The sequence below is a fragment of the Microtus ochrogaster genome (assembly GCF_000317375.1).
Source record: "Microtus ochrogaster isolate Prairie Vole_2 chromosome 14 unlocalized genomic scaffold, MicOch1.0 chr14_random_2, whole genome shotgun sequence".
NCBI classification, from domain to species: Eukaryota; Metazoa; Chordata; class Mammalia; order Rodentia; family Cricetidae; genus Microtus; species Microtus ochrogaster.
Genome location: NW_004949097.1, coordinates 13,420,297 through 13,431,708, shown reverse-complemented (window position 1 = coordinate 13,431,708; position 11,412 = coordinate 13,420,297). Strand labels below are relative to the sequence as shown.

The following is an 11,412-nucleotide window of genomic DNA, read 5'->3' as shown; positions in this document are numbered from 1 at the left end:
AAGTTAGTACAATCTCAGAACCTCAAGAATGACAACAGCTTGCCTTAGAGTAAGGGCTAAGCAGTGAGGAGATCCTGGGAGGTGGGGTTGAGAGGGGGAAACAGACAGGATAAGTATAAAGAATGCTATAGGTGTCGTGGACATTCACAAGGAAACACACTGGCTTGTACAATTAACATATGGAAAGTGTGTCAAGAGGTAAGGCAAGAGCTGGCGTGGTGGTGAATGTCTGTAGGCACAGCACTTGGAGTCAAGAGACAGAAGGACCAGGAGTTCAAGGGATACAGACGTTCAAAGCCTGTCTGGTTACATGGGACCCTGTCTTAATCATCCATCCAGAGCAAACCCATAAACTCAGTTGGCCACAACAAAGAAAAGATGAGGCCCCGAGGACACAGATAAGCAGCTGGGGATGGGAAAGGAGCGATGGAGAGACTCCCAACCCAACAAGCTGAGTTCCGTCACCAGGACCAACGCAAAAGCACAAGTGTTAAGGACTAGCTTAAGAGTTCTTATGCAGAAAAAAGAAAAAGTCGCCGGCAAAGGAGGAAACCCCTGGGACAAGAAAGAAAACACAGAACCCTGTAAAGACAGAGCTGGGTACAAAATGAGAGCTGATGTGGCAAAGGGAAGTGAAGCTAGGTGTTGACTATTTGCCTGTCTGCCAGTGGCCTACCCAGGATGATCTATCTCAACATGATCAGAGCTCACACAGAAAAACAGACACTGGGTTTTCTAGAGAAAAGAGAAGAGGGAGCCACACTATGCCCAAGCTCCTCCCAGGGACAAAGATCACCATACCTTCCCCTCCCCGCCCAGACAGGCCACACTTACAGATTGCTATAGTCCCTGCATCTCATCTCAACACCTCCTGCTGACATTTGAATTTGTGACCCCTGGCCAGAATCTTTTCAAGAAATAAAGGAGATGACATCATCCCTAGAGAGTAAGTGGGGACTGTAGAAAGAGACTTGAAAATTACGGGGAAGAAATCACGGCAGCTTCAAGAGAGTGGGTAGGAAGTCAACAGATAAAAAAAAAAAAATCAAAAGATTGCCATCTGTCCCTCTGCCAAAGAGAGGACGGTGATCGTCACTTGTCCTGGAAGCAGAGATCACAGGGTAGTCGTGACAGCAAACAAGACAAAAGGCTCTCGGACCTAGTCAGGACCTTGGTGCGAACAATGGCCATTCCCGACACCTAGAGAAGATGCTGGCAGGGCTGGTGGCCTGAGAGAGGAAAGAGGAGACTCGATGAGAGGAAGATAAGGAGGAGAGACCAGGAAAGCAGGAAACCTGCTGGGTGACAGACACATCAGAGGCTGTGGAGAAGATGAAGTGGAGGATCTGAAGGAAAACACGAAAGGGAAAATCCTCACACAGATACATTCCCTGCACGTATATCTGTGTGAGGGTGTCAGATCACTCGGAGCTGGATCACAGACAACTGTCAACTGCCCTGTGGGTGATGGGACTTGAACACGGGTCCTCTGGGAGCGCAGCCAGCGTTCTTAACTCCAAAGTCCTCACTCCAGGCTCAAGAAGACTGTTTGTAAACGATACTATTGACTGACTCTTAAATATTCATAAAAGGTACACTGATTCTTCTTCCATGCCGAATACTGCGTACACCATCTCCAGCCGAGAAGAGACGACCAGGTTCCAAGCTTGCCAAGCCCTCAGCATCTCAGACACATCACACGCACGGAGAATAGAAGGAACCCGTGTTTACAGCTGGCTCACACAGTCTGAAACTTCGAGGGCTACATAGTCCATAAGTCGGCCCATGTCTTTAAAGCACACACCCTAAATTGATCAATTAAACATAGAGACTTCTCCGAAGTTACACAGCGGGCAGTCTGGCAGTCCTGGGCTGAGGCGGGGATGAACGTGACGGCCCCGGGTGTGGCACCGGGTGCTACAATGGCGCCTTGAGACCTAGCTTCCGGGATCTGCAATTTGCTCTGATCATGAGAATGGGCCCAGAACCTGTTCTTTTATCTTCAGATTAAGCTCTTTAAAAATGAGGGCCTTGAGAGGCTCAGTGGGCTCAGGTACCTGACAAGCTCATGACTTGAGTTCAATCCCAAGAACCTACACGAAGGAAGGAGAGAATCAACTCCTACAAAATACCCTCTGACCTCTGCACATGTGATACACGCATGTGCGCACGTATGCATACACACGGGCACACAAACACACACACACACATTAAATTTTAATGTACTTTTATTTTAAAAATTGTGTTGTTTCTTTTTTTAATGAGACTAAAGTAATCTTTTAAATTATCTAAGAACTATGAGTTAATATGAGACTTTTTTTCAGCACTAAAAACTGTGGTATGAATTGAACAGCCCAGCCCAAATCTAAAATACTATGAAAAAGCTTGAACATTTTTGAAGCTCAGTCCAAAATTCTACACAAATATTGCAAAAATCTGAAAGATATCTGATCCCAAGCATTTTAACAAGGGATTCTCCCTGGAACACCCATTCAGAAATGTTCGGGAAAACAAGAAGTTATTGGTGGTTCTGCTACTTACGCATCCTCACTATGCCTGATCCTATCCTTAGATAACACCCGTTAAATTTCCTGGGTGTCCTTCCAGAGTATACCGGAACCATTGGTACAACACAGATCAAGAGACTTCTGTAGTGGCATTTCACTTGTATTTTAATGAATAAAACTTGCCTGAGGGTCAGAAAAGTAAAACAGCCACACTGGCCAGCCTTACAGACACACACCTTTAAACCCAGGGGCCACACTAGCTTGCCACAGAAACCAGGCGGTAGTGGTGCATGCCTTTAATCCAAGAACTAGAGACAATTTTAAGACAGGAAGAGACAGCTCTCAGACACAGCCTCATTCTGAGATTCTTGGAGTAACAGGATCGCCATTTTTGGATTGAGGTCAAGGTAAGGGCCAGTGGCTGGCTATTTTGCATTTCTGACCTTCAGGTTGAACCCCAATTTCTCTGAGTTTTTTTATTAATCGTGCTTCAGACTCCACTGAAAGGCAGGACAGCAGCATGTGGCAACATTTAAAATACATGGAAGCTGTGACCTACAAACACGACTTCCAGGAATCTACAAAAATGAGCCTTGTATTGGTGTAGGAGGTTCTTCTGCTCATGTGTTGCTTTCATTGGTTAATGAATAAAGAAATTGTCTTGGCCTTTTGCTAGGGCAGAACTTAGGTAGGCGGGGAAAACAGAACTGAATGCTGGGAGGAAGAAAGCAGAGTGAGAGAGAAACCATGGATCCTCCGGGTTTAGAATCTCTGGTAAGTCACTGCCACGTGGCAATGCACAGATTAATGGAGGTGAGTTAAATTAATATGTAAGAGTTAGCCAATAAGAAGTTAGAACTAATGGTCAAACATAATTTAATTAATACAGTTTCTGTGTGGTTATTTCAGGGCTAAGCAAGTTGGGTGGCCGGGACAAACAAATGGCCCCTCTCCATGCAACAGTGTACCAAGTGAATCGCTGAGTAACTAGGGTGAACCTAACATCAAAGAACAGAGTCTAGTCCATCTGTTGACAAAGGCATAAGGAAAATGCGGTACCTGGACACAATGGAAGTCTACTCAGCCGTGAGGAGAAATGAAATCTGCAGGAAATGCAGGGAACTGGAAAGTGAAACCACCCAGCCCAGAATGGCAGACGCTACATGTTCTTACACATGCACGGCTCTTACCTATCGTTGACCCTTCAGATTCGTGTGTTTAATCTGAAGTACCTGCTGACTCTAGGAAACTGTAGAAGGGCCACTGAAAAGGAAAGATAGATCATCTAGGAGGGGTGTGGAACACAGACAACATGGAAAGGAAAGGGGGAAATGGGGAGGGTTTAAGTGGGGAGAGAGACGGGAGGACAGGGTAGAGAAGGAAGTAGACAGGGTGGAAAACAAACATTAAGGATGTTTGGAAAAGTCATACAGAAACCTATTTTATAAAACACACACACGTGCACACATGTGCACACACATACACACACATATACATACACAGAGCACACTTCACATTAAAGAGTTTAATTGGAGCTACCCTACAGAGCAGGTAATGTTCCTACCAGAATCCATAGGTGGCCAAATAAAAGGTCGCAGGTATGGGATACATCCCCGCCAGTTGGTCACAGACATCCCATCCCGGAGATTCACCAAACAATATGGGATATTGCCATTGCTTCCTGATTAACCAGAAAGTTTCCTCCCTGCTGGCTAAGTTTTCATGGGTATTACAGAAAGTACTATGCAGGCTACAGGGTGTATGTATCAAAAAATAGTCTGGGCCAGCTGTGACCCTCGTGAAGTGCAAAAATGACCAGCATGGCAAGATAAGCCCAAGGGTGCAATGGTAGGATGAATATTATGGGTAACCAGCTGCTTGCCTTCTGGGTGGTTTTAAGGGGGGATGCATCCCTAGTACTATAAAGCTGGCCAAATTCCACAGTTGGGGATCCCCTAGGCCCTAGAGGTAAATGGACTACTATTATTTTGCTAAGGAGACATAATATCAAACTACCCCCGAAGCTGTACCTCTGTATCCACACATTGGTACATATCTCTGGCCTTATCAGGGAAGTTTCTTTGTACAGCGTATGATACTTAACATAGAAATTCACACTAGATCAGAGTACAGAGAACACATTATGGACAGTCAGCCACAAATGGGACATCTGTGTCATACCTCCTACCCCTAAGACTCAAGAACCAATTTGAAAGAAGGGGAAGAAAGATTTGCTTCGTTTTGTTTTGAGACAGAGTTTCTCTATGTAGCCCCGGCTGCCCTGAAACTTGCTCTGTAGACCAGGCTGGCCTTGAACTCACAGAGATCCACCTGCCTCTGCCTCCCAAGTACAGGGATTAAAGGTGTGTGCCACCACTGTCCGGCAGAAACACTAGAGAAACAGTGTCTCTGGACTTGATGAAACCACCGCTTCTCTCGAGCTCACTGAAACTGTGTATGCCGCACGAGAACCAGCCAGTCCACATCCCATCAGGAAAGCGGAAAGGGCTTCTGAATCCGGACCCCTAGCTGAGCGGCTAGCGACACTTGGGGGCTTCTGGAGGAGGCAGAGTACTTTTTCTCTCAGAGTGTGGCCCCTGGTACTTCACTCACACTCCAGTGGATGGCCCCACACCTGAGTATATGAACATCGCATACTGAATTCAATGGTTAAAAAAGAAGGAGGTGGTGCAGGGAGGTCTAGGGAGGTGGCTTGGCAACTGAGAGAGAATACTGCCCTTCTAGAGGACCTGAATTTGATTCCCAATGCCCCATCAGGCAGCTCACAAACACCCGTAACTCTGGCTCCAGGGGATCCAATGCCTCTAGCCTTCAAGAGGTACCCACACACGTGTGGCATGCACTCATGGACACAGACACATACACATGATTTAAAGTAACATAATGCTTTTAAAAAAATGAACAAAGTTGGGGGGCAAAGCTGGGGAGTGACCCAGTACTTAGGAGGAGGAGTAAGGGGTTAATGATATATACATTATAATGATATAATCATATACATATATGAAATTCTTCAAGAATTTCATAAATTATATATGTATATTATATAATTTATATTACATTAATAATTATGTACATTAATGAAAGTGTATATTTTTTAAATTTCCTCCGTGACTTTTACTACCGGAAAGCAGACGAAAGATAAGCATAACACAAAACGTTAGGGAAACTCCGTGGAGTTTGAAGGCCATGAGGCAGGAGTGCTAAGCCCTGATGGGACGGACATGTATGTCACCACCCAAGGCTCAGGGGACACCACAGCAGCGGAGAGGGACGGAAGGGGTGCGGTGCGGTGCTGACACGGCGCTGCTGTTCCACGCAGAGACACACAGCGACTGTGGTTACTGCACAAGATGGAGACAAGGACATGGGTTCTATCAGATGGCACTAACTCAATTCCACAGGATAAAAATATATATATAAAATGACGGTGAGAGGGGAATGTGGGGAGTGGGAGAAGCAGGAATAGGCAATGGGGTGGATTCAGCCAAAGAATAAATGAAACCTACTGAACAATAAAAATTAAAAAAGACTTCAAGGCAGGTAAAAGACCCAGCTCCACAGCCAGAAAAATTACCTCAAGCTTGGTTTCCTCTAGAAAACCCCCCCTTTGCCAATCCTAGAGAAACGTGGGTTCTCGTCCCAGACTCCTTTTCTTCCCTTCCCTATTCCCTGCTAGATTAGTACATACACTAATCATGCACAAACACACACTCTCTTTGCTTGGTAATCTTCAGCTTTCACCTTGAAACTGAAAGTTAACGGATCGGCTCGGCCGATTCTCTCTTCCTGGTGGCAGGATAACGCAGGGACGACTCCACCCTGTCCAGGTTTACCCGAGCATCGTTTAAAGAGTTCAGTGCACAGGATAGCGCTGGGTCTCAGGCACAGAAGTACAGAGGCCCCGGGGACAGAATCTGAAGGGTCATTCAGGCCAGATTTAGATCCCAGCTCCACCCTTCCAAGTTCCAAGAGGTTGGTAAACCTCTCACCACCTCACCTCAATTTACTCATCCTAAAATAGAATGCTGAGAGCCACCTAAGTGGCCATTCCGTGACAGAGAGCTCCCAAGCAGACCACACCACAAAGGTCCCCACTGACCAGTCGCCAGTCCCTGTTTAAGGATATGTGTTGGACACTGGCAGCATGTGTGAGATTCAGATCACACCCTCTCCGCTCATCTGTGTCCCTTCTATCTGTGCTCAGCAAGTCTACCTCAAAGAAAATACACGACCCTTATGGACATGGTAGTTAATGTCTTTACTCCCACAACTGGGGAGGCTGAAGCAGGAGGACTGCCAGGAGTTCCAGGCCAGCAATGGATGAATCGTCAACAGACCTTGCCTCAAAAGAAACAAAAACAAAAATGGACAGAATTCCCGAAAGCATCAAAATAAAACAAATAGGCTTAGTTTATGTCTCCATCCCAGGGCAGATTCATCTGTCCTAAAGCCAACTTTCCTGCAAGGCTCCAGCCGGGTCCTCACACGCTAGCCAATCACCTTTTCTCTATTTATATATTTTTATTTATTTATTTATCTATTATGGGCATCTACATGGTAGAGGAGGTCTTTTTGTCTATGTGTTGCTTTTACTGGTTAATGAATGAAGAAACTGCCTTGGCCTAGTTGATAGGGCAGAACTTAGGTAGGCAGGGAGGACTGGACTGAATGCTGGGAGAAAGAGGGTGGAGTCTGGAGACGCCATGTATCCGCTGCTGGAGATAGATGTGCTGAAACTTTGCTGGTAAGCCATGACCTCATGGTGATACACAGATTAATAGATGTAAGAATTGGCCAATGAGAAGTTAGAGCTAATAGGCCAAGCAGTGATTTAATGAATACAATTCTGTGTGGTTATTTCGGGGCTAAGCTAGCTGGGCGGCCGGGATGAATAAGCAGCCTATTTCCTTGCAACATCTACATCTATTTATCTATCTATTTATTTATTTGTGAATGAATGATTTGGTTCTTTGAGGCGGGGCCTTGCCTCAGGTAGCTGAGGCTGGCTTTAAATTCACAATGTAAGTGAGGGTAACCCTGGACTCCAGGTCCTCTGGCCTCTTCCTTCTGAGCACAGGTCAAAGCTACTACACCTGGCAATCATTTGACTCTCAAACAAAGGATTACCAAGTATTTGAAAATAAAGAAAAAAACCTTGGTCTCGATAGAAATGTAATATATTTCACAGGAAGACAGAGTTCCAAATGCAAATCTGTGAGACCCTTGAGCGTGTGACGTCCCCACCAGCTCATCTCTGTACAAAGACCACGGCACAGACTCTGTCTGTGACACCTTCGAGCGTGTGACGTCCCCACAAAGACCACGGCACAGACTCTGTTTTGTCCTTAAGGGAAGCGGCAGCCACTGGCATTTGGGGCTCCGCTGTAAACATCAGTACGGTCTTCGGGGTTCAGGGGAGGAGGAAGAAACAACTTCTCCTCCTCCCAGTCTGTGTCCTGGCTGGAGAATGTCAACTGAGCCCACTTACACATATTTCTTATGTTAGGAAATAGCAGGGTTTGTTCCCGCTGGAGCTACGTATGTGCATAGAACTTCACTGTTTAATTTTCGTGTCTGGAAGGAGAAGCTTGTAATTACGCCATGAAGCATAACTATAATTAGGTCTTCTAATACCATAGGTATCCCTATGATCCAATTGTGAAATAGCAGAGGGTTCTGGGACTGTGTGACTCAGTTAACTTTTCTCTTTCCAGGGCCATCACACTCCTCGGGCCTCAGGAAACATGGGGGAATCTTAGCTAAAATGTGTTTGTGTGTTTAATAAAGAAATTAAGGGTGCTGGAGAGATGGCTCAGCGGTTAAGAGCATTGCCTGCTCTTCCAAAGCTCCTGAGTTCAATTCCCAGCAACCAAATGGTGGCTCACAACCATCTGTAATGGGGTTTGGTGCCCTCTTCTTGCCTGCAGGCATACACACAGACAGAACATTGTATATATAATAAATAAATATTAAAAAAAGAAAGTAAGCTACTATAATTGCTTAATTTGCCATTGATAATAATAAAAAAAACAACAACAAAAAAAAGAATTTGCCATTGATGAGATTTTTGTATGGATTGGGTAATACTTTAAAACCATTATGAGCAGAGCCGTAGAGATGGCTGAAAGTGTTTACTGTGTCAGCCATAAGGACCTGAGTTCAGATCCCCTGCACCTACACGGACGCCCAGGACAGCATCGTGCACCTGTAATCCCAGTCAATTGATGAGGCCCAGGTTTAGCGAGAGACCCCGTATCAAAAAAGTAAGGTTGAGAGTGACGGGGAAGACACACAATACCTCCAGCCTCACATACATGAGCGTGCACACACGCACAAATCACACAATCTATAACTTACCCAGTATAAACACACGTTTGTGTTGGAGCAGCGAGGAGAGGGAATTACCTATTGAAATCATTTTCTCCAATCTTTACCTCCACACGAGTAAGGCATTTCTCGACCTGTACAGAATATCATCTGTGACTCTGCACATATAAACACACTACGGCACGATCACGTCCGCTTTCCTGTACTGCTGCACCCCTGGGGAGGAGGGAGATGACGAGCAACTCTTCCCATTTTGTATTATAGGATCTGACTGCAAGTAGCCTTGTTCATTCAAACACAAGTTACATATTCCAAAGACCAAACGGTTTCAGGAAAAGCCCGGGTCTCAGGAGAAATGGCGCACGGCCACGCTAACAAAGCGCTCACAAGTGATACCGCAACAACGCATTTCAGCCAGCTCACACTCGAACACACCCCATCAGAGGCTCCGTTTAGAACTCCCAAACAGTGGGAATTCTCCCAAGGCAATGGAATCGCAGAAGGCAGCTCCTGCTCCAATAATTGTATGCTTGTCCCTAACAAATCTGAATCACTCGTTTCTAGAATAGAATCTCCAGGGAACAGTTTAGCACTTAAATAGACAAAACGTACATGCCTACAAGGCTGGACACCTTCCAATCTGGCTGAAAAGTAAAAATAGCACTGATAGCAGACACTGAATACAAAAGCAGAGCTTTACCACGGGAGACGTGCCTAGTGAACACTCCCAGTCCCGTCTCTCTTCACTTTCCCGATGTAAAAGCAAACACTGTTAATATGAAGCTACTTCCACAACTTCCAGTTTGATACAAAAAAAAAAAAAAAAAAGGTCTATAGGAGAAAAGTTTGCCATTCACTAATTTAAAAACAAATCAAACACTGGATGTGATGCACAGCTTTGATCCCAGCACTTGGGAGGCAGAGGCAGGTGGATCTCTGACTCTGAGACAGCCTGGTCTACAGAGCAAGTTCTAGGACAGCCAGGGCTACACACAAAAACCTTGTTCAAAAAAATCAAAATAAGGTTGGAGAGATGGCTCAGCGATTAAGAGCATTGCCTGCTCTTCCAAAGGTCCTGAGTTCAATTCCCAGCAACCACATGGTGGCTCACAACCATCTGTAATGAGGTCTGGTGCCCTCTTCTGGCCTGCAGGCATACAAGCAGACAGAATACTGTATACATGATAAATAGGTAAATAAATAAATAAATAAATGATCAGGAAATGAAGAGATTCATTTTTCCTAAAGTGCATATGAAGTCAGTCATAAGGGATTTCCTCATAGGAGGCCTCAATACAATTTGAGATTCTCAAATTAAAGAAATAAAATCCAAGTCATTGAGGCACTCTGTAAACACCATTACAGGGCATGGGTTGGGTAAAGCAGTCTTCACTGAGTTCGGAAGATTCCCAGTCCTCCCCTCTCCCTTCAAACACATCTGCCCTAGCAAATGTATTCGCTCCAGACCCTTCTAAAGCGTCTTGTCTGAAAACTAAAGCATAAGGTGAGACGGTCCATTAGGTCACTGTCAGTCCTTCCAACATCTCTCCTTGTCGAGGATTAGAACTCAGAACTACACTGGAATCCCCGCCCTCAGTAAGAAAGGACAATGCCCTACAGAACAAGAAACAATAGTAAAACCCCATCTGGAATTTCCAATTCCCGTAACCAAACCTCCCAGGAGGCTCTACGATGAAATCTACACAGTTGGGAACCCGGCCTTTCATAGCTTTCTGGCCATTACAAAGGCTGTGTGGTGATACTGCAAATCCAGCTCTCCATTCTGTGACAGCCAATATTGTCACACGTGGAGCTTTGAAACAAGGCTCAAAGCTCCACGCTAGACAGCATTTGCTCCGTAAAATATCTACATGTTTCATTGGCAGACAGCAATGGACACTAAGACCTTTGCTACTCGGGTGGCCGAAGGAAATCTTATTAGCCATTTACATGCGTGTCAGAAATTAATCTAAAGTTAGGTTGTGAGAATTAAAAGCCTACACCGACGGGTTTTGTTTCTTCAGAAGATCTTAAAATTAGCCTATCAACCGCAAAAGATTACTCAAAATCATCATTTTATGCCAAGAAACGGTTTATCCCAATAGCAACAGATGTCTTCAGGAAGCAGCTTGAGTCGCTAAGCAAGCTGCTAATCCCAAAATATTCTGTCTTCATTATTCATAATTCAACTTAAGCTTCACAATTAAGTTCCAAACACCGGCTACGTTTAACCCTGACAAGTAACTGCTTTTCCTACAGTCGTTTCAACCCCAAGTCTGTAATCAAGCATACACCTACATACATGCATTTACATAAACATAAAATATAACACCTGAGGTAAAAAAAAAAATGTTATGTAAATGGTGGCCTTAAAACAAACATATGCTCGCCTTATTTTTTGATCGGACAATGAGCATAAACTGGGAACTCCTATATTATTAAATACTTCTTAATAGACTCTGAGTCCATGGTAATGCAGGTTCACTAACAGAGAGTCTAATTCTGGACCATCAATCCCAAGCTGTTCCAGACCCAAGCAATTGTTCCTCTGCAGAGA

At 44.9% G+C, this 11,412-nt stretch overlaps 1 protein-coding gene across 12 annotated transcripts in view; it reads right to left on the bottom strand.

Annotated features, from left to right (window-relative positions):
- Ppfibp1 (PPFIA binding protein 1) overlaps nucleotides 1-11,412 on the bottom strand; it is a 145,845-nt gene that overhangs the window by 106,931 nt on the left and 27,502 nt on the right. The gene's annotated exons all lie outside the window — the stretch shown is intronic.